Source organism: Lynx rufus, unplaced genomic scaffold, assembly GCF_022079265.1.
Source record: "Lynx rufus isolate CCGP_SWC_20201006 ecotype Redwood Valley unplaced genomic scaffold, mLynRuf1.p SCAF_3, whole genome shotgun sequence".
NCBI classification, from domain to species: domain Eukaryota; kingdom Metazoa; phylum Chordata; class Mammalia; order Carnivora; family Felidae; genus Lynx; species Lynx rufus.
In genome coordinates, this window is record NW_025814845.1 from 42,038,942 (window position 1) to 42,063,276 (window position 24,335).

General features: G+C 39.2%; 1 protein-coding gene across 8 annotated transcripts in view; it reads left to right on the forward strand.

Annotated features, from left to right (window-relative positions):
• CRACD (capping protein inhibiting regulator of actin dynamics) overlaps positions 1-24,335 on the forward strand; it is a 271,856-nt gene that overhangs the window by 52,306 nt on the left and 195,215 nt on the right. For 6 of the 8 annotated variants that reach the window (XR_006964274.1, XM_047090892.1, XM_047090890.1 and 3 more), the window contains exon 3: positions 18,765-18,859. The exons of 1 other annotated variant lie outside the window; for it this stretch is intronic. The gene's annotated coding sequence lies outside the window, so the exon portion shown is untranslated. The remainder of the gene's footprint in view (positions 1-18,764; positions 18,860-24,335) is intronic. One more of the 8 variants, XM_047090891.1, reaches the window with a different exon arrangement.

The window sequence follows — 24,335 nt, forward strand, 5'->3', positions numbered from 1 at the left end:
TTTTTCGAATAGCCTGAGAAGGATAGGTATTATTTCTGCTTTAAACGTCTGGTAGAACTCCCCTGGGAAGCCATCTGGTCCTGGACTCTTATTTGTTGGGAGATTTTTGATGACTGATTCAATTTCTTCGCTGGTTATGGGTCTGTTCAAGCTTTCTATTTCCTCCTGATTGAGTTTTGGAAGTGTGTGGGTGTTTAGGAATTTGTCCATTTCTTCCAGGTTGTCCAGTTTGTTGGCATATAATTTTTCTTAGTATTCCCTGATAATTGCTTGTATCTCTGAGGGATTGGTTGTAATAATTCCATTGTCATTCATGATTTTATCTATTTGGGTCATCTCCCTTTTCTTTTTGAGAAGCCTGGCTAGAGGTTTATCAATTTTGTTTATTTTTTCAAAAAAATAACTCTTGGTTTCGTTGATCTGCTCTACAGTTTTTTTTAGATTCTATATTGTTTATTTCTGCTCTGATCTTTATTATTTGTCTTCTTCTACTGGGTTTAGGCTGTCTTTGCTGTTCTGCCTCTGTTTCCTTTAGGTGTGCTGTTAGATTTTGTATTGGGATTTTTCTTGTTTCTTGAGATAGGCCTGGATTGCAGTGTATTTTCCTCTCAGGACTGCCTTCACTGCATCCCAAAGCATTTGGATTGTTGTATTTTCATTTTCGTTTGTTTCCATATATTTTTAAATTTCTTCTCTAATTGCCTGGTTGACCCACTCATTCTTTAGTAGGGTGTTCTTTAACCTCCATGCTTTTGGAGGTTTTCCAGACTTTTTCCTGTGGTTGATTTCAAGCTTCATAGCATTGTGGTCTGAAAGTATGCATGGTATAATTTCAATTCTTGTAAACTTATGAAGGGCTGTTTTGTGACCCAGTATATGATCTATCTTGGAGAATGTTCCATGTGCACTCGAGAAGAAAGTATATTCTGTTGCTTTGGGATGCAGAGTTCTAAATATATCTGTCAAGTCCATCTGATCCAATGTATCATTCAGGGCCCTTGTTTCTTTATTGACCACGTGTCTAGATGATCTATCCATTTCTGTAAGTGGGGTATTAAAGTCCCCTGCAATTAACACATTCTTGTGAATAAGGTTGCTTATGTTTGTGAGTAATTGTTTTATATATTTGGGGGCTCCCGTATTCGGCGCATAGACATTTAGAATTGTTAGTTCTTCTTCATGGATAGACCCTGTAATTATTAATATAATGCCCTTCTTCATCTCTTGTTACAGCCTTTAATTTAAAGTCTAGTTTGTCTGATATAAGTATGGCTACTCCAGCTTTCTTTTGACTTCCAGTAGCATGATAAAGAGGTCTCCATACCCTCACTCTCAATCTGAAGGTGTCCTCAGGTCTAAAATGAGTCTCTTGTAGACAGCAAGTAGATGGGTCTTGTTTTTTTTATCCATTCTGATACCGTATGTCTTTGGTTGGCGCATTTAGTCCATTTACATTCAGTGTTATTATAGAAAGATATGGGTTTAGAGTCATTGTGATGTCTGTATGTTTTATGCTTGTAGTGATGTCTCTGGTCCTTTGTCTCACAGGATCCCCCTTAGGATCTTTTGTAGGGCTGGTTTAGTGGTGACGAATTCCTTCAGTTTTTGTTTGTTTGGGAAGACCTTTATCTCTCCTTCTATTCTAAATGACAGATTTGCTGGATAGAGGATTCTCGGCTGCATATTTTTCCTGTTCATCACATTGAAGATCTCCTGCCATTCCTTTCTGGCCTGCCAAGTTTCAGAAGAGAGATCAGTCACAAGTCTTATAGTTCTCCCTTTATATGTTAGAGCATGTTGATCCCTCGCTGCTTTCAGAATTTTCTCTTTATCCTTGTATTTTGCCAGTTTCACTATGATATGTCGTGCAGAAGATCGATTCATGTTACGTCTGATGGGAGTTCTCTGTGCCTCTTGGATTTCAATGCCCTTTTCCTTCCCCAGATCAGGGAAGTTCTCAGCTATTATTTCTTCAAGTACCTCTTCAGCACCTTTCCCTCTCTCTTCCTCCTCTGGAATACCAATTATACGTAGATTATTTCTCTTTAGTGCATCACTTAGTTCTCTGATTTTCCCCTCATACTCCTGGATTTTTTTATCTCTCTTTTTCTCAGCTTCTTTTTCCATAATTTTATCTTCTAGTTCACCTGTTCTCTCCTCTGCCTCTTTAATCCGAGCCGTGGTCATTTCCATTTTATTTTGCAGCTCATTAATAGCATTTTTTAGCTCCTCCTGGCTGTTCCTTAGTCCCTTGATCCCTGTAGCAATAGATTCTCTGCTGTCCATTATACTGTTTTCAAGCCCACCGATTAATATTATGACTATTATTCTAAATTCATTTTCTGTTATATTGTTTAAATCGTTTTTGATCAGTTCGTTAGCTGTTGTTATTTCCTGGAGATTCTTTTGAAGGGAATTCTTCCATTTGGTCATTTTGGATAGTTTCTGGAGTGGTGTGGAACTGCAGGGCACTTCCCCTGTGCTGTCTTGAATAACTCTCGTTGGTGGGTGGGGCCGCAGTTAGACCTGATGTCTGCCCCCAGCCCACCGCTGGGGCCACAGTCAGACTGGTGTGTGCCTTCTCTTTCCCTCTCCTAGGGGCGGGATTCACTGTGGGGTGGCGTGGCCCGTCTGGGCTACTTGCACACTGCCAGGCTTGTGGTGCTGGGGATCTGGCGTATTAGCTGGGGTGGATAGGTAGGGTGCACGGGGGCAGGAAGGGTAGGCTCAGCTCGCTTCTCCTTCGTGATCCACTTCAGGAGGGGCCCTGCTGCAGTGGGAGGAAGTCAGACCCGCCACCGGAGGTGTGGATCCGCAGAAGCACAGTGTTGGGTGTTTGCGTGGTGCCAGCAAGTTCCCTGGCAGGAACTGGTTCCCTTTGGGATTTTGGCTGGGGGATGAGTGAGGGAGATGGCGCTGGTGAGCGCCTCCCCCCCTCCCCCAAACTGAGCTCTGTGGTCCACGGCTCAGCAACTCTCCCTCCTGTTGTCCTCCAGCCTTCCCACTCTCCGAGCAGAGCTGTTAGCTTATAACCTTCCAGATGTTAAGTCCCGCTCGCTGTCTGAACACACTCCGTCCGGCCCCTCCGATTTTGCAAGCCAGACTCGCGGTCTCTGCTTGGCCGGCGGGCTGCCCCTCCACCCTGGCTCCCTCCCGCCACTGTGTAGTGCGCACCGCCTTGCCGCCCTTCCTACCCTCTTCCTTGGGCCTCTCGTCTGCTCTTGGCTCCGGAGACTCTGTTCTGCTAGTTTTGTGGTGGTTTGCTGGGTTATTTAGGCAGGTGTAGGTGGAATCTAAGTGATCGGCAGGACGCAGTGAGCCCAGCGTCCTCCTACACCACCATCTTCCCCAGAACTCCCCTATTTACCTATTTTGAGAGAGAAAGAGAGAGAGAGCCTGAGAGCTCACAGAAGGGGCAGAGAGAGGGAAAGAGAGAATCCCAAGCAAGTTCTGCACTGTCAGTGCGGAACTTGATGTGGGGTTCGGACCTGTGAACCATGAAATCATTACCTGAGCCGAGGTCAAACACTTAACAGACTGAGCCACCCAGTTATCCCAAGTAAATGCAAATTTTAAAACCTTAATTTGGATTGCAAATGATCCATCATGTAGCCTCTCTGCCGCCCAGTGCCAGAGCTCCTGTTGAGATGGGAAGTGGGGAGCACAGTGGAAAACCATGAGATTTTAGATATGGACAGGAAGGACCTTAGACATCATCTGTTGCAACTTCCTTACTTACAGAGGAGGGAGCTAACACCTGGAGCACTAGAAGATTCATCCAGGAGCACATGGTTAGTTATTAACATATCCATGCCCAGAACCCATGCCTCTTACTTTCTGGTTCAAGGCCAGACCCTTTTTCTTCTCAAGGCTATATCTATATGTCATCAGGTTCTGCTGTTTTGGCAAATTTGATTTCAGAAGCAATCTGTTTTTCTTCTGCTTCCTGTTCTTTGTTGTTATTAGTAATATTTTCCGTGTAAAAAAAGGTATAAAGGATAACATAATAATTACTTGTGCATTCGCCACCAACTTTAAGCTATAAAAATATTACAAATCTAGTTAAAGCCCCTTTCCTGGTTATATTTCCCTCCCTATCTCCTAGAGGTGACTACTGTCTTAAATTTGTCACTTAGCTCTCCTATGTATATCTCTGTACTTTTATTAAAAAATGAGTGTTACTAAACAGTCATTGTGCAAAAATTAAACATTATATAAAAGATATGTCAAATGTATTCTCAATTTGTTTTTATTCCACTCAGTCTTGTTTATGATGTTTCTCCTTGTTGCTATATATATTGCTCCATTTCACTCATTTCCACTGCTATGTTGTTTTCCATTGTATGAACATACCCTATTTCTGTATTCTCTTGCTGATATGTAGGCTGTTTTTAGTTTGTTCAAAAATGATGCTGCTATGAGTACTCTTAACTTTCCTGTGCATATGTGTAAAAGTTTATTTAGGGTATGTCTCTCTGGGTGGAATTGCTAAGTCATAGGTTGTGTACATTTTCAGTCTTTCCAGATACTGCCAAATTATTCTGTAAAGTGGTTGCACCAGTTTACATTCCTACTTAATAGTATGAGTTCTTGTTGTTCCACATCCTTGCCAGCCATGATTTTGTGCCAGTCTGATGCATTTTAATTTCTCTCATTATGAATGAATATCAGCATCTCTTTTATGTTTATTGGCCACTTGGGTTTTTTAAAGTCTTTTTTTTTTCTTTTTCTAATGAGACTCCTAGAGAGGGAATGGACTGAGTGGTCCTACTGTACACTTCCTCATTTTAGAAATGAGGAAACAGGGGCTGGACAAATGTAGTGACTAGTTCAAGGTCCTCAAACAGACAAATACCAAGGGGCCATGCCTCCCAGCCGTCTGTTGTTTCTATTTTCCCAAATAGTCAAATCATGCATTTGGATGTATTACCTTTTTGGTATTTTTAATTTTTTTTATTTTTCAAAAATGTTTATTTATTCTTAGAGAGAGAGAGACAGACCGACAGAGCATGAGCAAGGGAGGGGCAGAGAGAGAGGGAGACACAGAATCCAAAGCAGGTTCCAGGCTCTAAGCTGTCAGCACACAGCCTGATGTGGGGCTCGAACTCACAAACTGTGAGATCATGACCTGAGCTGAAGTCAGATGCTTAACTGACTGAGCCACCCAGGCACCCCCTTTTTTGGTATTGTGAAGAACAGGGTCCAGGGCTAAACCTACCGATTAGAAGAGTTTAATTAGTGACTGTGTGGATTACATGTGTGACTTTGTTGAACTTTCTGAAAACCCAGACCATCATCTCCTTGTTTAAAAGCCTTCTAGGTTTCCCATTGCTCCTTGGAGAGTCAGAACTGCTTAACTCTCTCTGCTGGATTGGGCCTCTCCTGCCTCTTCAGGCTCTGCTGGGTCCCTCCTTGTCTGTCCTCCAGCCACACTGGCTTTCTTTCGGCTTCACACTTGGCTTCACATTTGCCCAGCTCCCTTTCTCAACAGAGCCCTTGCATTCTCTCTCTGCCTGCAGCTCTCCCCTTCTCCTCTCCTCCCTCTGGCTCATCCTTGTTAGGGACTCTCATTGTCACTTCCTGGGGGAAGCCCTCCTGAACTCTCCTACTAACCCACATCCCTACTCTGTACTCACAAGGCTGATATGTTTCATAGCACCCATCATAGCTGCAGGTTTACATTTAAGTGTATAGTTACTTATTAAGGTTTCTCTTCTCCATGAGTCCTTAAGTCCCATGAAGTCAGGAACTATGTTTTTGCTTACCATTCTATCCCTAGCTTTTAGCAATATGCCTGTCATATGGTTGGAACTCGCTCAGTGTTTGTGGAATGAGTAAATCAATAAATGGTTAGTCTTTAAAAAGCTCATCTTACCTTGCCTCTTTGGAGGCACACTGTCTATATCTAATTGGAGTCACCCATTTCCTTCACACCATAGCCCTGCACTATGTTCTCAGAGAAAGAGCGATACTATATGGACTGTATTGAAGATTTATATTCATGACTCAAAGGACATGGCAAGGGGAGAGGTAGAAGGAAAGAAAAAGGAAAAAGGAGGATTAGACATTGGAAGGAGGAATGCTAGATCATTAGCTGCCTGATTTGGGGAGCCTGCAGAATGGGTCATTTGAACTCTCTGAGGGTTTCCAGTGCGGCTAGCTGGCTGGATGAATGCCAAATCTAAGAGAGTCTGGACAGTGGTTTGATGGGCCATTAACTTAGAAGGAAAAACTGAATAGATCTTAGCTGGGCCTTTCCTTCTAAGATTCTGGTTTGAAGAACTGAAAATGAGGGTATACTATAAGAATAAATAGTTTTGCTCCTTCCCTCAAGTTTATTGCTTCCACTTGCACAAGACAAATATGTGTTCTTTATATTACTAATCATTTTGTTACATTAATCCTTAAAGAATAGTAGAACTTCTGTCATAGTCCTGTGGAGAGTCTGTGTCCCAGTAGAAATCTTGCTTTTATTATTAGGTTTTCTGTTTTGTGTCTTTTGTACATGTATGCATTGCCTTGGAGAGAAGAGGAGACCTCTTTACCTTTTCATGAGTATGTGCATAATTCTTACAACATTACATAGCCATAATTCTTCAATGTTATTCTTAATTCACTGTCAAAAGACAGAAGTTATTTCTGGATTGTTCACCTAGCAGTAGGTAGCAAACATGTTTTCAGGATGGATGATAACCAACTGTCACATTTTCTGTTTAGTTTTGGTATCTCTTTCTTAGGAAGGAAGTTAAGAATTTCCTTTGTGAGTCTTTTTTCATGGTGATGGGAACTCAGGGTTCTCAGTGGAACATGCTCCATGTTTTCTTGGAGCTCTGTGCTTTCACTAAAAGCAGAGAACAACTATGATGTTGCAAGAATGCCAGGTAGAAACCTGGAAGCTTGTAAACAAAACTATCTGTGTCCAAAGAAGTGTAATGTCTTTTGCTAGGAAACAGAAGACATTTGCCTCTAGTTTATTATTGATCTTTCAAATGACTCTTCAAGGTAGTTAAGAGTTATGAAACTCTGAGCTTGGGTTGTTTAATATGGTAGGAACAAAGTACAAACTTAAATCTGTTCCCATTTTAAATAAAATAATAGGACTTGGCTGCAATTAAAGGACCTGTTTTATATGGTTGTGTGAGAGTAACATGAGGAAATATAAGTGAGTTCATGAGTTTAGAGATTGCTTCCTACATTATAAGCTCTGTGTTAAGTGTTGGCTATTAATTATTTATTGTTGTCACTATTATCTGATGCCTTTTAATATTGCAAACTTAGGTTATCTTTTTCAGTGAAGAGGCAGCATCCTTTCCAACCTGTAATACCTTTGTTTTCTGTCAAAATTTATTGAGTCTAGAGACTAGGTACAATATGATTCTAAATGTGGAATATCTGTGATGTTTGTTGGATATTTATTATAGCTAATCTTACTCCCATCTTTCTGTTCTTGATACTTTGCAGTTCCATCCCTGGAAAATCTAATAGTTTCTTCCATAGCTTTGGGCTAGTACCCTGACTAATGCTTTTTGTGGCCTCTACCTTTAATCAGAAATCTTCCAACCCCAAGCTCTTGTCCTCACTGAAACCTATTTTCTGAAAAGTTGCTGGGTAGGTATTGAAGTTACTGTGTTATGGCTTGGGCTCCTATTGAAGGACTTTCAGGCTCAGGTGGAATGGTTGTGTAGGGTGTTTTTCTGGGGCAGTGTGCTTTCTGAAATACCTTGATGCAGAGGCAGAACTGTCCCTGCAAGCTTGGGCTTCTTGTCTTTTTAAGGCTCTTCATAAAAACCCATTTGTTCCCAGGCCACACTTCCTCAAGCCAGATTCTCCCTGTCCTTTAGACTTGTGCAGCAGTTGGGAAGGGCCCTAGGGGCCCTTAGAATTACAAACCATAAATAACTGACAGAGCACAAGAGAGATGATAGAGGAGATAGGAAGTTCATGTCCCACGAGTGGATCTTCTCTATGAAGAATTATAGGACTAAACTCTGGACTGCTAGTGTTTAAAAGCACTCATCCTTATTGAAGGAGATTTGTACGTTTCTTGACCTTCTGACACTGTCAGTATGAGTAGTGTATTTGGAAAGTTCCAAGGCTGGCAAGATTGATTTATTCCAATCTGCACACCTTTTCAGTGTTAGCTGTGTGGAAATTTTCTCATTAGCCATAAGAAAGCTGTTTTATACTCAGAACAGGTCATACAGTTCCCTAAAGCAAATACCAGGCTGGCTTATCTGAACATGGTGAGGGAAATCATTATTCTTTTTTCCTCTTTTTTCTTGATTTCTCTGTAACAGCTTGGTCTTTAATAATTGGATCTCATTTGGGTTGTACAAGAACATGAAAATATTTAATAAGCACCATTGAGTTATGTTGGTTGTCCTGGTGGAAAAGCACTAGTATGTATTTACTAGAAAAGCATTAGGCATATTAAAGGCCAAGTTCTCTGTGTTCATACTAAGGCTATGCAAGTTAGAGTAGCACCTTCGGTGGCCCCAGAGATAATTGGTGAGCCTCTGTATTTTTTCCCTGTGTATAATGGGGGCAGTGATAATGTCTACCTTAAAGGGCTGTTGTATTTATAATTCAAGTCTGGCACATATGTACCCAGTAAATTTTAGCTACTGTCATTTCTTTTCTTCTCTTGTTTCTAACCTGACACCCTCTTCATCCTTTCTTTCCTTCTTTTTAGTTTTCCATGTTGTCATTTCCTTAGCTTTTGGACCTGTTGGGGCCCACAAGCCCTGGCAGTTCCATTGGTCTATTCAGGGCTACTCTGATGGAAATGAGATGTCTTTCTGTCTGTTTAGGAAGTTTCCAAGTTAGAGCTTCCTTTTTAGATCATTGAATGCAGACGTTCATTCTGCCTTAAAGAAGGTGAACACGATTGGTTGTGCTATCTGAGATAGGCACTTACTGCTGGGAGGCAAGAAGAGAATGTGTTGATTCTCATGAAGAAGTTGTTTTAGGCCGTGGGGCTCACACATTTGTATATGAATACTTTTCTCTTTAGGAAATTACCTACATTTTAGTCTCAGTTAGGATTCAAACATTAGGCCATTGCTACTTGCTAAATTTTCAGTCTTATTTAACAAGAGGGACCATAAACACTGTGTATGTAGATCCCTAGACCATGTTAGATCTAAAGATGCTGAGGGCCCTGTTGCTCTGGAAAGGTACTAAGTTTTGAAGTTTTCAGAGGGAAAAGAGATCTTTTCTGTTTGTCTTGTTGGGGTGCATGACAAACTAGTAACTGTAATCCAGATCAGTTACTTTTGGTCAAAATGGGCTAGTTAGCTTAATTGCCTGCTTGCTGCCATTTTTCAATTACAAAGGGAAAAGTGTATTTATAGTTGAGAAACACTGCAGATACCACCTTAACTAAGTGATCAAGATTAATACCATCAACAATACAATATATCAGTACTCCTGATACAATGCAAATGAAGGACACAAAATCACTTCTTTGGTATTTTTGCCTAAAATCCATAACCTTAATCCAATGTTAAGAAAACATCAGACAAACTCAAATTGAGAGAATATACAAATACAAATACAAATAACTCACCAGTACTCATCCAGAATATCAAGGTCATGAAGGATGAGGAAAGACTGAGGAAGACCTGTCACAGATTAGAGAAGATCAAGTAGCCATAACAACTAAATGCCATGTGAGATCCTGGATTGGATCCTCAAACAGAAACAGGTCATTAGGGGAACAGCTGGTAAAATTTGAGTAAGGCATGTAATTTAGTTAATATTGTTATACCAATGCTAATTTCCTGGTTTTAAAAATGTTTTTAAAAATGGAGGCGCCCAGGGGCGCCTGGGTGGCGCAGTCGGTTAAGCGTCCGACTTCAGCCAGGTCACGATCTCGCGGTCCGTGAGTTCGAGCCCCGCTTCAGGCTCTGGGCTCATGGCTCAGAGCCTGGAGCCTGTTTCCGATTCTGTGTCTCCCTCTCTCTCTGCCCCTCCCCCGTTCATGCTCTGTCTCTCTCCGTCCCAAAAATAAATAAACGTTGAAAAAAAAAATTAAAAAAAAAAATGGAGGCGCCTGTGTGGCTCAGTCGGTTAAGCGTCCGACTTCGGCTCAGGTCATGATCTCGTGGTCCGTGAGTTCGAGCCCCACGTTGGGCTCTGTGCTGACAGCTCAGAGCCTGGAGGCTTCTTCGGATTCTGTGTCTCCCTCTCTTTGCCCCTCCCATGCTCATGCTCTGTCTCTCTCTGTCTCTCAATATAAATAAACATTGAAAAAAAATTTTTTTAAATGGTACTGTAGTTACATAGATTGTTAACATTAGGGAATGGTGAGTGAAAGGTAAATATGAACTCTAAAATTTGCACAACTTTTATAGGAATTTAAAATTATTTCAAAATTAAATATAAAAAAATTAAAATAACATGGGTAAATTTTAAGTATATATTTTAAAATGTTTATTTATTTTGAGAAAGAGGCAGGGAGAGAATGAATAGGGGAGGAGCAGAGAGAGAGGGAGAGAGAGAGAATCCCAGGTGGGCTCCACAATCAATGTGGAGCCTGATGTGGGACTTAATCTCATGACTATGAGATCATGACCTGAGCCGAAATCAAGGGTCAGACACTTAGCTAGCTGAGCCACCCAGGTGCCCCAACATTGGTACATTTTAAAAATGTAATAAGATTTTTGGGGCGCCTGGGTGGCTTAGTCAGTTAAGCTTCCGACTTCAGCTTAGGTCACGATCTTGCAGTCCGTGAGTTCGAGCCCTGCATTGGGCTCTGGGCTGATGGCTCAGAGCCTGGAGCCTGCTTCTGATTCTGTGTCTCCCTCTCTCTCTGCCCCTCCCCCGTTCATGCTCTGTCTGTCTGTCTCAAAAGTAAATAAACTTAAAAAAAAAAAAAAAGCTGCTGAGGATTCAACTCAGTTTTATTTTATTTTATTTTATTTTATTTTTTTCAACGTTTATTTATTTTTGGGACAGAGAGAGACAGAGCATGAACGGGGGAGGGGCAGAGAGAGAGGGAGACACAGAATCGGAAACAGGCTCCAGGCTCTGAGCCATCAGCCCAGAGCCTGAAGCGGGGCTCGAACTCACGGACCGCGAGATCGTGACCTGGCTGAAGTCGGACACTTAACCACCCCTCAACTCAGTTTAAAAAATATATATATAATAAGATTTGGAAGATAAAGTTGAGGAAAACTCCCAGAAAGTAGAGAAAAAAGATAAAGAGAAAGAAAATATAAGAAAATTAGAGTATTAGTACTAGAGACCCAACATCCCAATCACAGGAAATCCACAAAGAAGGAGAAATGGAAGGGAGAAGGTCATCAAACAATTCAAGAAAATTTCACAGAACTGGAGAACATCAGTTTACATGTTGAAAAGGCCCATTGAGAACTCAGCACAAGAGATGCAAGTTGACCCACACTAAGTCTTCAATGAGACATTGCAAAATATGTGGGATAAAGAGAGGATCTTAAACACTTTCAGAAAAAGTGGAGAGAGCAGGGTACACACCCAACGTTAAGAATGAAACTGGCATCAAACTTCTCAGCAGCACTGTTGAAACACATGGGCACAGTAAAGCAGTAGAAAGAATACAGTAAGAAAATGAAGGAATGCCTTCAAAATTCTGAAGTATTTTAGCCATCCTCTTCTGCCTGCAGTATGCTCGTCCCTCTCCCTGAAACCCCCAATTAGGGTAGTGGAAGCAGACTAAGCACAGGTATTCCATCAGTTCAGATGCTGCCCCCTGCCTGCCCCTGTCCCGTCTCTTTAGTCCTGCTCACCTGCTGTTTCCTTTTTCCTTTCAGTGATATTTTTTTCTATGCCAAAACAGGAGAGGGAACAAAATAAAGTGAAATCCAATACAAAAAAAATTAAACCCTCTGTGTATGAGAGGGTATTTTCTTTTTAAAAAATTTTTAAAAATGTTTATTTCTTTTTGAGGGAGAGAGAGAAGAGACAATGAGTGGGAGAGGGACAGAGAGAGAGGGAGACACAGAACTCGAAGCAGGTCCAGGCTCTGAGCTGTTAGCACAGAGCCCAATGCAGGGCTTAAACTCACAAACTGTGAGATCATGACCTGAGCCAAAGTTGGATGCTTAACCGAGTGAGTCACCCAGGTGCACCAGTAAGTACATTTTCATACATTCAAGGTCTCAAAATTTTTACTTCCAAGGAAATTACTAGAAGATAACCTTCATCAAAGTAAAGATGTCAAAAAAAAAAAAAAAAGAAAAAAAAGGAGACAGACCTGAAAGCACGAAATAGTGGCTTTAACACAAAAGTGAAACAAAGGGACTGTGCAGGGTGTTGGTGAAGGAAAATCTCAAAGATGACAACTTTGCGATTAGTCTAGAGAGCAGAATAGTCCAAATTTGAACAGGTGTGAAATCTTCAGGGGCCATGTTGTCAAGAAGGTGAAATTGACAGAATTTTTATTTACTTCATTAAGAGAAGATGTAAACAACTTGTGAATTTTCAAAATAATTGCAGTTAGATACATTTTGAAAATCAAGAACAAGACTCACTGAGGTTGGGTTAGGGTACGAACAGGAGTTGTTCAGGAAAAAGTAATCATTAGTATAGCATATGGTTAGCTGGAAATATCATTTATGTAGTAATAACGTAGACATTGAATAAAGAGCCATACAAAATGATGACTGTAGAAGGAGGATGGGAAGAGTGGGTTTGTAGGTATGGATTGAGAAGGGTGGGTGACTTCCATGGTGGGAAGCCTAAAAGATAGTAGATTTTTATAACTAAAAAATCAAGAGCAGCAATTTAACATTGCATATGGAGGTCAATGCCAAAAGAAACAATTAAAAGATTTTTATGTGGTTGCCTCTGGGAAGTGGGAAAAATGGGATGGGGATGGCACTGCTGGTTTGTGAAATGAGACATGTAGAATATGTAGAATATGGTTCTTTAAACTACTAGTATATATATTTGTGCCATTAAAGGAAATATAAATACAAAAAAGCTAACTAAGTTAAAGTAAAAACTAACCCCCAAAATGTAAGTTATTTGAAAAGTTTAACCCCCTCCCCCAATATTGAATTTACCCTAAGAAAGTGTATTTTTTTTTATCCTTACATGGTAACTTTAAGAAGAGAGAAAGAGCTAAAAGTAACTGAAGGAGTTACTGTGAGAGGAAGCACTGACTTGGTACATGTGACAATTTGCCAATTGTCCTGGTGATCTGAACTATCTCAAAAACCTTTTGTTTTCTTTGAGAAAAAAGATACTCATGGGCTAAAATAGAAATTACACCTAGACCATATTGCTTTGTAAAATCTGTGTTTAACACAATCCTTTATTCTCCCTCACCCCCATTTCTTCTTTCTCGGTGGGGGTCAGGTATGGTGGTTATTTTTATCAGGTTATTGGTTTTTTAGGTTAGTATCAATTTTAGTTAGTATCAATTTTAGTATCAATTTTAGTAGTTAGGCTGCATTAATTTCTGGTTTGGAATATGGTCACTATAAGTAAAAGTGCTGCATCTAAGGCCAAAAAAAAAAAAAAAAAAGGAAGAAAAAGAGAAAGAAAAAAAATCCCAGATGGTAGGCTTATCTGTATATCTGTTAAGTCCAGTTGTCATGTGAAACCACTGTATTGAGGTCAACGGGATCCTAATGTGGACTTTGCTCTAACAGCTTGATTTGATTGACTCTCTCTGGATTAGTAAAAATTCTTGTTTCTGTAGTTGATATTAGCCAAAAGGTAGAGAAGTGGTAAATAAAATCTTGTTTCTAGGATGTGTTATTTAAAATTTTGGTCTTTATATTTTTATTTGACAAAATTTACTGTCTTGTTGTTCTATTGTCCATGCTAGTGTGTGTTGATGAATAAAAATGTCAGTTATTTTTGGTTGTTGGTCTTTTCTATATGCTAAGTGAATCAACATTCACAATTGCACCAGTTTAACTGATAAATGCAAAATAAATGTGTTGTGAGATGACAGGCATTAAGTCTTTTTCATAGTTTGTAAAAAGCTATTTGGAGATTTATTTGAAAAAAAAAAGTTTTTTTTCCATGTGACATTTCCATGGGACATTTTTAGTTATCATAGAAGAGTTTTATTGGAGGCTATGGGAACATGTTTCTTTATATTAATCCATTAAAAAATTATACTTTCAGTGCATTTTTAGAGGAGAAATGAAGTTGCTAAGATGGTTTTACAGAACTTGCTGTATTTTATTGCCCTGATGCTTTGAAAGGCATGTGAATCTACCTCATCTCCGTTCCATCCCAGTACCCTGACAGCATCCTGTCATAGCATGTATCTCATGGTATGTTTGATTCTCACACTAGACTATAAGCCTCTTGGGGATTGGATTGTGTTCTTTGTGGTATCCATAGTGAGTAGCATTGTTGCCTGGGGATGAAGTTAGATGTATACATGATTAAAATTTCTACAAAAAGCATTTTTTTCTATGAACTGATGATCACTGGAAGTGTTCTCTCCATAGTGGAGCTCTCCAAAGCCATTCTTGTATAAATTAAAGTGTTAGAGAGCCTCCATAATAAATTTCAGAAAAAACGCTCTTCCCTTTTTAAAAATTTACCTCCCATGGAGGGTCATTGAATCCAAAAATGGTTACTGAGTGTAGGATCAGTTTGGAATATGTTCAACTATAAATAAACAGAAACCTAACAGTGGTTTAAGCAAATAAGGACTTTATTTGTCTCACATAGTAAAATGTCTGGGGTAGGCAGCCCATGGCTGATCTGGTGGCTCAGTGATGTCACCATAGACTCTGGCTCCTTCTGTTCTCCCATCCCTCCTTGTAGGTCTTGTGCTCGTGCTTGTCAGTAGGTGCCTGTTGCACCTCTAGGTATCATCTCCATGGTTCAGGCAGGAACGGCAAGAATGGCAAAGGGCTGAGGGGACATGCCAGCAGAATCTGGCCCCTTTAGAAACTTTCCTAGATGATACCTCTGTGACTCGTACTTACATTTCATTTGACAGAAATGGGTCATGGCTATGCCTAGCTGGAAGGGAGCCTGGGAAAATAAGTATTTAGCTTTTCAGCATCTGTAGGAAGAAGAGTAAGTAGATTGTAGATCATTTTCAGAAATGAATTTCAGAAACTAGATCTCCCTTTACATTTTGCTTCTTTTTAAAGAACTCTTCTGGATCACTATTAAACTTTAGGGTGAGACTTAGAGGTTCATAAACATCATCTAGTGATTTGCTCCCTTTATTAAAAAGAATGAAATAGAGTAAAATAGAAAAGAATAGAGAATATCAGAGTGTATCTTACTTGGTTAGGGCAAGTATTTTGTGAAACACTGGGTCACAATGTAAGATATTTCATACCTGTGCATTAAAAAATAATAATAACAAATAAAACATTGAGAGGGTTGCCTGGGTGGCTCAGCTGGTTAAGTGTCTGACTCTTGATTTAAACTCAGGTCATGATCTCAAGATTGTGAGATCAAGCGCCATATTGGGCTCTATGCTGGGAGTGGAGCCTGCTTAAGATTCTCTCTCTCTTCCTCTTGCCCCTTCCCAGCTTGAGCGCATGCATGCATGTACTCTTTCTCTGTCTCTCTCTCTCTCTTTCAAGAAAACAAAACAAAGCAAAGCAACCTAGAAAGGCATTGTTCTGGAGAATCATTGATTTTACAAGTATTGCTTTATTTATTACTATCATAAGCAATTTGGAGCATATGGGGAACTTACAATAAAGGAGATAAACCTGTGCATAAATACTTCTAACAGAGGAAGAAAGCTGTCTGTGCTATGAAAGATACCAATAAAGTGCTATGAAAGGTCACTGGAATTCAATTTATAGTAATTCTAACAGGGGTAGAGGATGTGGTGAGTAGAGGTTTGGAAAGGTCTTTGAAGGGAGTCGCCTTTGAACTGAGACTTGAGTATTTTTTGTTTGCTCCTATAATGCACTGGGCATTATACCTGTGTCAGAGCTGATCGTGTTCATTTCAGAACCCTACACACAAGCAAATTTTGTAGAGTTATAAAAATTTTAAGAATACCTTTATTTTGTGGCACCTGGGTGGCTCCGTTTGTTAGGCATCGGACTTCGGCTCAGGTCATGATCTCACGATTCATGAGTTCAAGCCTCACATCAGGCTCTGTGCTCACAGCTCGGAGCCTGGAACCTGCTTCAGATTCTGTGTCTCCCTCTCTCTCTGCCACTCCCCTACTTGCACTCTGTCTTTCTCTCCCTCTCTCCCTCAAAAATAAATAAACATTAAAAAAAAAGTAGAAAGACTTAAAAAAGAAGATCTTTATTTCATGATGGACCTATTAATTTTGCCTCTTTCAAAAATGACTGCATTTCCTAAATCCCAGACTATCAGGATGACTTTTGGCTAAGTCATCCTTACCTCCAGGTCTCAGGTAATAATTGGCTGTTCCTATATTATTGGAAAAATTTGATCATACATGGATGTACTCCTCTATTTTTCCAGTTATTATGGAACTATAAAGTTGGTGTTGGTAACAAAACAGAACTTGTTTAAAAATCAAAGTGCCCCTGGACTCATAAAATCTCAGTGTTGCAAGATGCTTCAGATATATATGGTCCAACCTCACCTAACTCATACTGAGGAAATGGAGATTTATAAACAAAGTAATGAAGAATAAGCCAGGAACCCAACCTGGGTCACTAACTTCTTAGTCCATTGCTGTTTTTCACTACCTCCAGTTAGCAATTTTAAGAGGGAAGAGGAAGTAAGGAAGTCAGGAGAATGCTATTCCAGAACTCTCTATTGCTAGATACAAAATTATTTCACACTTTGAAAATTATTTGCTATTAGCATAGTCAGAACTGTCAAAGTAAATTGTTTCCTTCCCACTGCTCTGTTCCTCTGGTCAGCATTCTCTGGGTTCTACAGTCATTAGAATTCTGAGGTTACTGCTGAGGATACAGTGACCCATTTTCAGAATCAAAATGATCAGCCAATCTGTCTCCTTGCCAGTCAGTGTTAGGTGTTTGCTGCTCCTTCTTTTCTTCTGCCTGCACTCTTGAATAATTGCTTTAACCAGCAAGCATGGTCATCTTCCCTGTGTGGTACAGAAGAAGGTGATAATAAGGTGTACCAGTCCTATCCACTATGAGATTATAATAAATTTTCTTTCTCATGTGTATATATAGATCATATCTAGTTCCTTGGGTGATTTGACTCCTGCTCTTTGACTCAGGAACATAGCAGTCATATTTTGGTTTCATAATAGCATAAGGGAAAAAGAACTTCTGTAAGAAAAAAATTAAAAAATATTTTATCTAGAGCCTGGACATGGTAAGATAGACTCCTTACACAATCAATATAGGTATTATTGTCTTCATTTCTATAGGGGTAGACATTCTTGTCTTCATTTAACAGAGTAAGTAATGGGAGATGTAATTGAATCCCAGATCCTTCTAATTCTACTTTGTACTTCACGATGGTGGTCATATAGGATTAGAAAGGGATCTTTGCCTAGTAGATTTCTTGAAAGGACTGGGTATTCACAGGCTTTGGTGTAGCAGTTTCAATTCTCATCTTCAAGTTTGTTTGTCAAACCTCTGCTCTATATTTTTTAGCCTCCTTATTGTAAGTAAATGTTATGCAATTAAAAAATATGTGTCAAAAACACTAACTTGAGAAGATGTATGCATCCTCATGTTCATTGCAGCAGCATCATTTATATATATAGTCAAGATAAGGAAATAGCATAAATGTCCATTGATGCATAAACAGATAAAGAAGATGTGGTATATATAAACAATAGAGTATTAATGAACCATAAAAGAAAATGAAATCTTGCCATTTACAACAACATAGATTGGCCTCAAGAGCATTATGCTAATTGCACGAAGTTAGATAGGGAAAGACAAATACTGTAATACTGTATGATCTCTCATATATGGAATCTTAAAAAAATAAAAAGCAAGTTTATAGACACAGAGAACAGAATGGTGGTGCTGGAGGCAAGGTGTGGGAGGTGGGGTGGAAGAAATGGCTAAACTGGGTTTTTTATTGTTGTTTTTTAACATATATTGAATTAAAAGGTTAAAAAAAACACCATAAAATTGCTGCACTAGGGGAAAAAATGATGTAAGGTCAAGTCAGCGTGGGAGCTTCTGGGAAAGATTTTACACTGTGATAAAGCAGGGAGCCACATGACTAGAAAATCCTTTTTTTTTTTTTTAAACCACCACTCCTTCCTTCCTGTTTGGGAAATGGGCTTTTAAGCAAGGATGAGATGCTTGAACTGTGGCAGCCATTTTGTGACCATGAAGGAAGATTTCCCCAAGATGCTGAGGATGGAGGGAAGGAAGCACAGAAAGAGCCTGAGTCCTCAGTGATATTGCTGAGCTCTAAACCAGTTCTGAAAACTTAAGACTTTTTGTTATGTACAAAGTGAAATGCACATATTGTTTAAGCCCCTGTTAGTTGGGTAATCTTTTACCTGTGGCCCAAAACATCTTAAATAATACTTTCTCTCTTTTTTTTTTTTTTTTTTTTGTAATGATACCCTCTGAGAGAGATGTCCATCCCCAGAGGGTAACATTTTAAAATATGTCATCTTTAGAATGGACAAAAGATCAGTTATTTAGAAACCTCTTTAATCTGACATGGTATATTTACCCCTAAGTGTTCCAAAAGTACAGAATCACTATATTTTATTGCACCCAGAGTCATATGATCTGTGACATATACCAAAGTACAAAATTACTGTATTGGATTGCATTCAGAGTCATATGGGCTGTGACATATGCCAACTTTGCTTTTGCCAGAAATTTAATGCTTGTAATTTCTGTTCACAGACAGTATTGCAGAATGGCACTTTGAGCCTCTTTCTTCCTCATTGGTTGTCCATCATCTTCACCCCTACACCAGGTGGGACTGGTTTATTTGCCTGGTGAGTACAGGATAAAAAAATGATTTTTTTTGAAGTGCCATAGTACATCTTTGGCTTTTTCCAACTGAGTGGATTTTTAATTTTTAAAGTTGCTTTTCCATAAAAATGGCTATACTTTGTGAATATTGAAACTATAACTTATTTCTATCTGGCTGACAGATTTTCATCATTAATGACAGTGAGACGTATGTAATGCCATTATGATAAGATACATCAACCATAGGCTAATCTTCAACTGAATCACAAGGACTACAGAGTTCATCTGGCCCACACTCTTTATCTTGTACAATCCAGGTTATCCCTTTCCCTGTCCTACATGCTCCTGAGTTCTTTCATTTGTTCATTTGTTTGTTCGTCCATTCATTAATTCATTGATTCATCGAGAATACTTACTGTCACATGCTAAACACTGGATTGGATCCTGAGGATACAGGGATGAATACATTTTTTGACTTCAGCATGCCTATAAATCTTTGGGAAGAAACAGACTCACTTACTGTTAATTATGATACAATTTATTAAGTAGAGTAATGGACCCATAATTATGGAAGCTTTGAGGACAAATTAGTTCATTCTGACTAAACATTTTCATGTTTCAATGGATGATTAGAAAACCTAGGGGTTTTTTTTCATAGATATTTAGAAATGTGTAGAATAGAAAAATATCAGAAGCAGCAGGTTACTTAATATCAACAGGGAAGGAATATAAGAGTGCAATCATTTCTCAATCAAGTTCTTTGTATAGTGACAATTGTATGTACATAATCAGAGAATGAGTCAGTCTATAATGTATAGTGAATTATTTTTTACTCAACAAAATGCTCTTTAAGTGGGCCATTCATTGAGAGATGGAAATAGATTTTAGAAACATATGGAGCAATATCGACAGTTATTTATTAAGTTCCTGCCATATGGCCAGAATTGTAGTAAGATTCATCACTGTCACCATTATGGTAGCTAACATTTATTGAGTGCCTTCTCTGTGCCATTCACTGTATGAAGCACTTTACATCCCTCATCTCATTGAATTCTCACAAAAATTGTACATGGTGTGATGGTTGCTATGATACCCTCATTGTACAGATAAGGAAATTGAAGCCTGCAGATCGTGTGACTTAACCTATGACTATCCAGCTTCTGAGTGGCAGAGTTAGCACTCTCTCAGAGCCTGTGGGTAGGAGAGCTGACAACACTGACTCCATCTTTGGCCCTCCATCTTGTTTGTGCCTATGCAACCATCTCCCTCAGGGTAACGTGTTCCAGGCCTTGGAGGTTAATGTATGCCCTGACCAGAATGCAGAAAGGCTTGTTTTAATGTTTCCTAAAATGGCACACAGAGGTCCTACTTTTTTTTTTTTTTTTAATTTTTTTTCAACGTTTTTTATTTATTTTTGGGACAGAGAGAGACAGAGCATGAACGGGTGAGGGGCAGAGAGAGAGGGAGACACAGAATCAGAAACAGGCTCCAGGCTCCGAGCCATCAGCCCAGAGCCTGACCCGGGGCTCGAACTCACGGACCGCGAGATCGTGACCTGGCTGAAGTCGGACGCTTAACCGACTGCGCCACCCAGGCGCCCCTCAGAGGTCCTACTTTAAGGTAACTAGTAGAGATGCCTGGCACACCTAAGGTGCCACTTTAGATAATTGCCCTGTGACCTCACCACTGTGCCCCTTGCTCCATAAAACTGTGGGTTAAGGTCTGGACTGGGGGGAGCCTGGGGCAGAGAATGGCTGTGTAGGGCCTGGATCATCCATCTTCTTGATTCCCCCATCAGTTTGTTACCCTGAATAAAACTGAAAATGGTATGGAGTGGCTTCCTTCAGTTTTGTGTCTCAAAGTACCTTCTCATTCTGGAAGATACTTTACTGACCCTCCTCCACCTTCTAACATCATGTTCTTAACTTTTCTGGGTAAAAGAAGTAAAAGGTAGGCATCTGTAGTTTAGGAAAGTTTATGCTTTTTTATCACACGGTTACATTTTAAGGAATGATGCGAAACTGTATACAATCAAGTTCCATCCTCAATTGTTTTTCTTCCCTGTGACATCTTCCTAGCCAATCTCATCTAGCCCCCTGATTCTAATCCCCATCTCTCAAATGGAGACTTCTAAAGCTATATCAGCAAGCCCCACCTTGCTCCAGACTGCTTTTCCAACTTCTACTGGACGTCTGCCTACAGGTATCCCATAGACATTTCATACACAGTGGATCTAAAGAGAAACTTAGGAGCTGCTCATCTGTGTGTGCTCATTCTGTTCCAGAATTCATTAATGGCTTGCCATCCACGCTCTTCCTCAAATGACAGGCATCCAGCTGTTGCCCTTCCTTTCTTCCACCTTCCTGTAGCTATCTCCACTTTAATCTCTGATTTTCACTACCACCAGTCATTTATCTGAGGTATTCTGATTTCGAGATTTTGTGGTAAAATTAATTAAGTAGATCTCTTGGAGATGAAACAACTCAATATGAAGAGACTGCTTGGATATGAAGAAAAAGTCCATGCCAAATGAACTTCCACTGGTTATATATTTAATTTGTTTTAATATTTATTTATATTTGAGAGTGAGAGAGACAGAGCATGAGAGGCTGAGGGGCAGAGAGAGGGAGATGCAGAATTCAAAGCAGGCTCAGGCTCTGAGCTCTCAGCACAGAGCCTGACATGGGGCTTGAACGGCGAACCGTGAGATCATCACCTGAGCCGAAATTGGATGCTTAACCAGCTTAGCCACCCAGGCCCCCCCTATATACTTAATTCTGACATACATGTCAGAATTCTGTCTTAATTTCAAAGCAGTTGAAGTTTGGAACTTACTTTGAGCTATTTCTTCCTGCTTCTGTAGCACTTGGTGTGTTTCTCTGTGATCTCACTGGTCACATTTTCATAAATATTTGTTTTTATTTGTTATTCCATTGAATAGCAGAGACTTTGCTCCTTTGGTTTGACCGGTGAGGCCCGACCACCACCAACAGGCACCCTGCTAGACACACAGAAGACATTTACCAATGCTTGCCAGTTCAAGGAATGAGTCTCATAACTTTAAAATTGAAAATTAACCACAAATGGGCTAGGAAAGCATCATTTAATTTTCTAAGAAGTTACCAACTTGTTCTCTACTAATAAGCAGCCAATTAAATAGTTTTAGAAAATCTTAACCTTTTTCACATCAATTCACACAATACAAGTTGTTAAATCTTAGAATACAATTTCTCTGCTTAAAAATCTTGAGTGGCTGCATTATCTACTAATCAAGTATCCTTTTACTTGTGATTAGAAAGCTCCAGTTTATGATTTCATACTGAAGGATTCTAAAATCTGATGTGAAAATAAGATAGATAATATGCCATAGTAACTAGGAGGATGGTTATAAATGAGCCATGATTCAGTAGCATTAATGCCAGCAATTAGCAATTTGGACTTTTTTCCTGTTTCTTTTGTGAAAGGTCATTATCTGTTTGATTAAAGTTGTCCTGCCTGTTCTGAAACATGTTTGACTTCTAAAATATGTGAATATCACAGAATGACAGAGATTTGTTTATTTTTGCATTTGACAACTGGAACCCAGCACTACTCGGCTTTGCTAGTTCTGATACTTATTCTCAAGGTCTTGGGTTTTTTAATACTGCTAAGTGGAGTTAATTGCAGAACAGAAGAGTATCAAAGACAATGATGTACCTAGTGCATTTAACCTGGGACACATCATTTTTTAACACCCCCTCCTCTATACAGCATAATTATTTTTGCTAGTAACCATTTAATATCAGTAGCAATCATTATTTTCTATGTAATAATTATATCAGTAAATCATTCTTTCATTGAACAATTATTGTATTCTTTAGTCTTGAAAAAAGTTATAAACAATAATAAATTCTGATTTAAAAGATATTATTCATATTCATTAAAGTTTCTCCTATGTGAAATAAACTCTGCACTTACCAAACCAAAATATTACACATAGTAGATCTAATTGTTTCACTGATTTAAATGCAAATTAAAAACTTCAAATGGCCACATAAAGATAGAAATGAAGTAACTAAAATTCTGTTTCTTCATATTACAATCATCAGAATATCATTGTTTTTTTTAATCTGCTCTTTAAGTTCAGGAATATGTGGAATGGTGGGTTTCACGAACTGTGACGCCAGACTGAGCAATTTTGAACCATTATAAACTGGCTCTGAAAATTAATCTGTGTAGCTGAAATCTGCTTCCACAGACTATAAAATGGGCATTCTCTAAATTCCATGTGGCATAAATGTATAATAGAGATACACATTTTAAAAATGTTCTAATTTGAAGCTTATATGTATATTATTAAAATTCAGCAGTGACTCCAGTAGCTGGAATTTAGACAAAAGATTTTTCGGGGGGAGGAATATTTGATCGAGATAATGTTTTGAATTGCCAATGCATGGTGATAATAAAATGCAGAATGAGTTTTAGCCAGTTCATCCATATTTTTGTGTTCTCTACAGATATCACATCCCCTTATTTTCTATACCTGGAGCAGAGTACTTCCCACTGCCTTGTACTTGAGATGCTGCTGGTCAATCTCAAGTTATCGTTGTTTTGGTTTTCTACTTATAGTAACCTACACAGTACACATGCATTATACCTTCTGCCTAGATGGAGCCTGAACTCTGTCTTGGATTCGATAGTCTACCACTGCTTTCCCTTCCAGCCTTCATTCCCCATCCTCAGCAGCATCAGCAATTCCACCAAACCCTCACTGTCAGAGAGAGAGGCAGGAGGTCATTGCTCTTTATGATATTCTAGCTTTATTATATTGCAAAATATCAATACTAGAAACAGTTATTGGTGAATCAGCTTGATTTGCATCTTCCAACCCTGCTTATGATGATGTGACCTTATATTCACAGACGAAAATCAGTGATGTATTGCCGGAAGACAAAATGCGTTTCCAAATAAACTGGTTCACTAAAGGGCAGACATCTTGCTGTTCTGCATCTTGGTATCTTTTTTTGTCAATTAATATGAAGGAACATAATGTCTCCTCAAACTGTTATAAGCATCGATTTGTCACAGACAAATGCCACAACCATTAAATTTTAGGAAATCTGGAATGCTGTTAAAGTGTTTCATAGCTATCAAAGTAAGGCAGTGTTTATATGAGATTTTCTATGGCAGTAGATAGGAGTCAGATTTCCTTTTAATATGATCGACTGATGAACACCAACAATAATAGCTGACATTTATTGAGTGTTTACTATATATGAGGCACTGTTCTAAGTACTTCACAGGTATTCTGAGATAGATGCTTTTATTATTCCTATTTTATAAATGAGGAAACTGAGGCATAGAGAGATCAAGCAACTTTCTGTGTATCACACACCTAGTAGGTGGCAGAGTTGGGATTCCAGTGTGGGCAATCTGACTCCAGAGACCACACTATTAATCACTACATTCTTGACGACACTGAAAAGTACCCTTGGTTATCACCGAGTTCTAGAGACACCA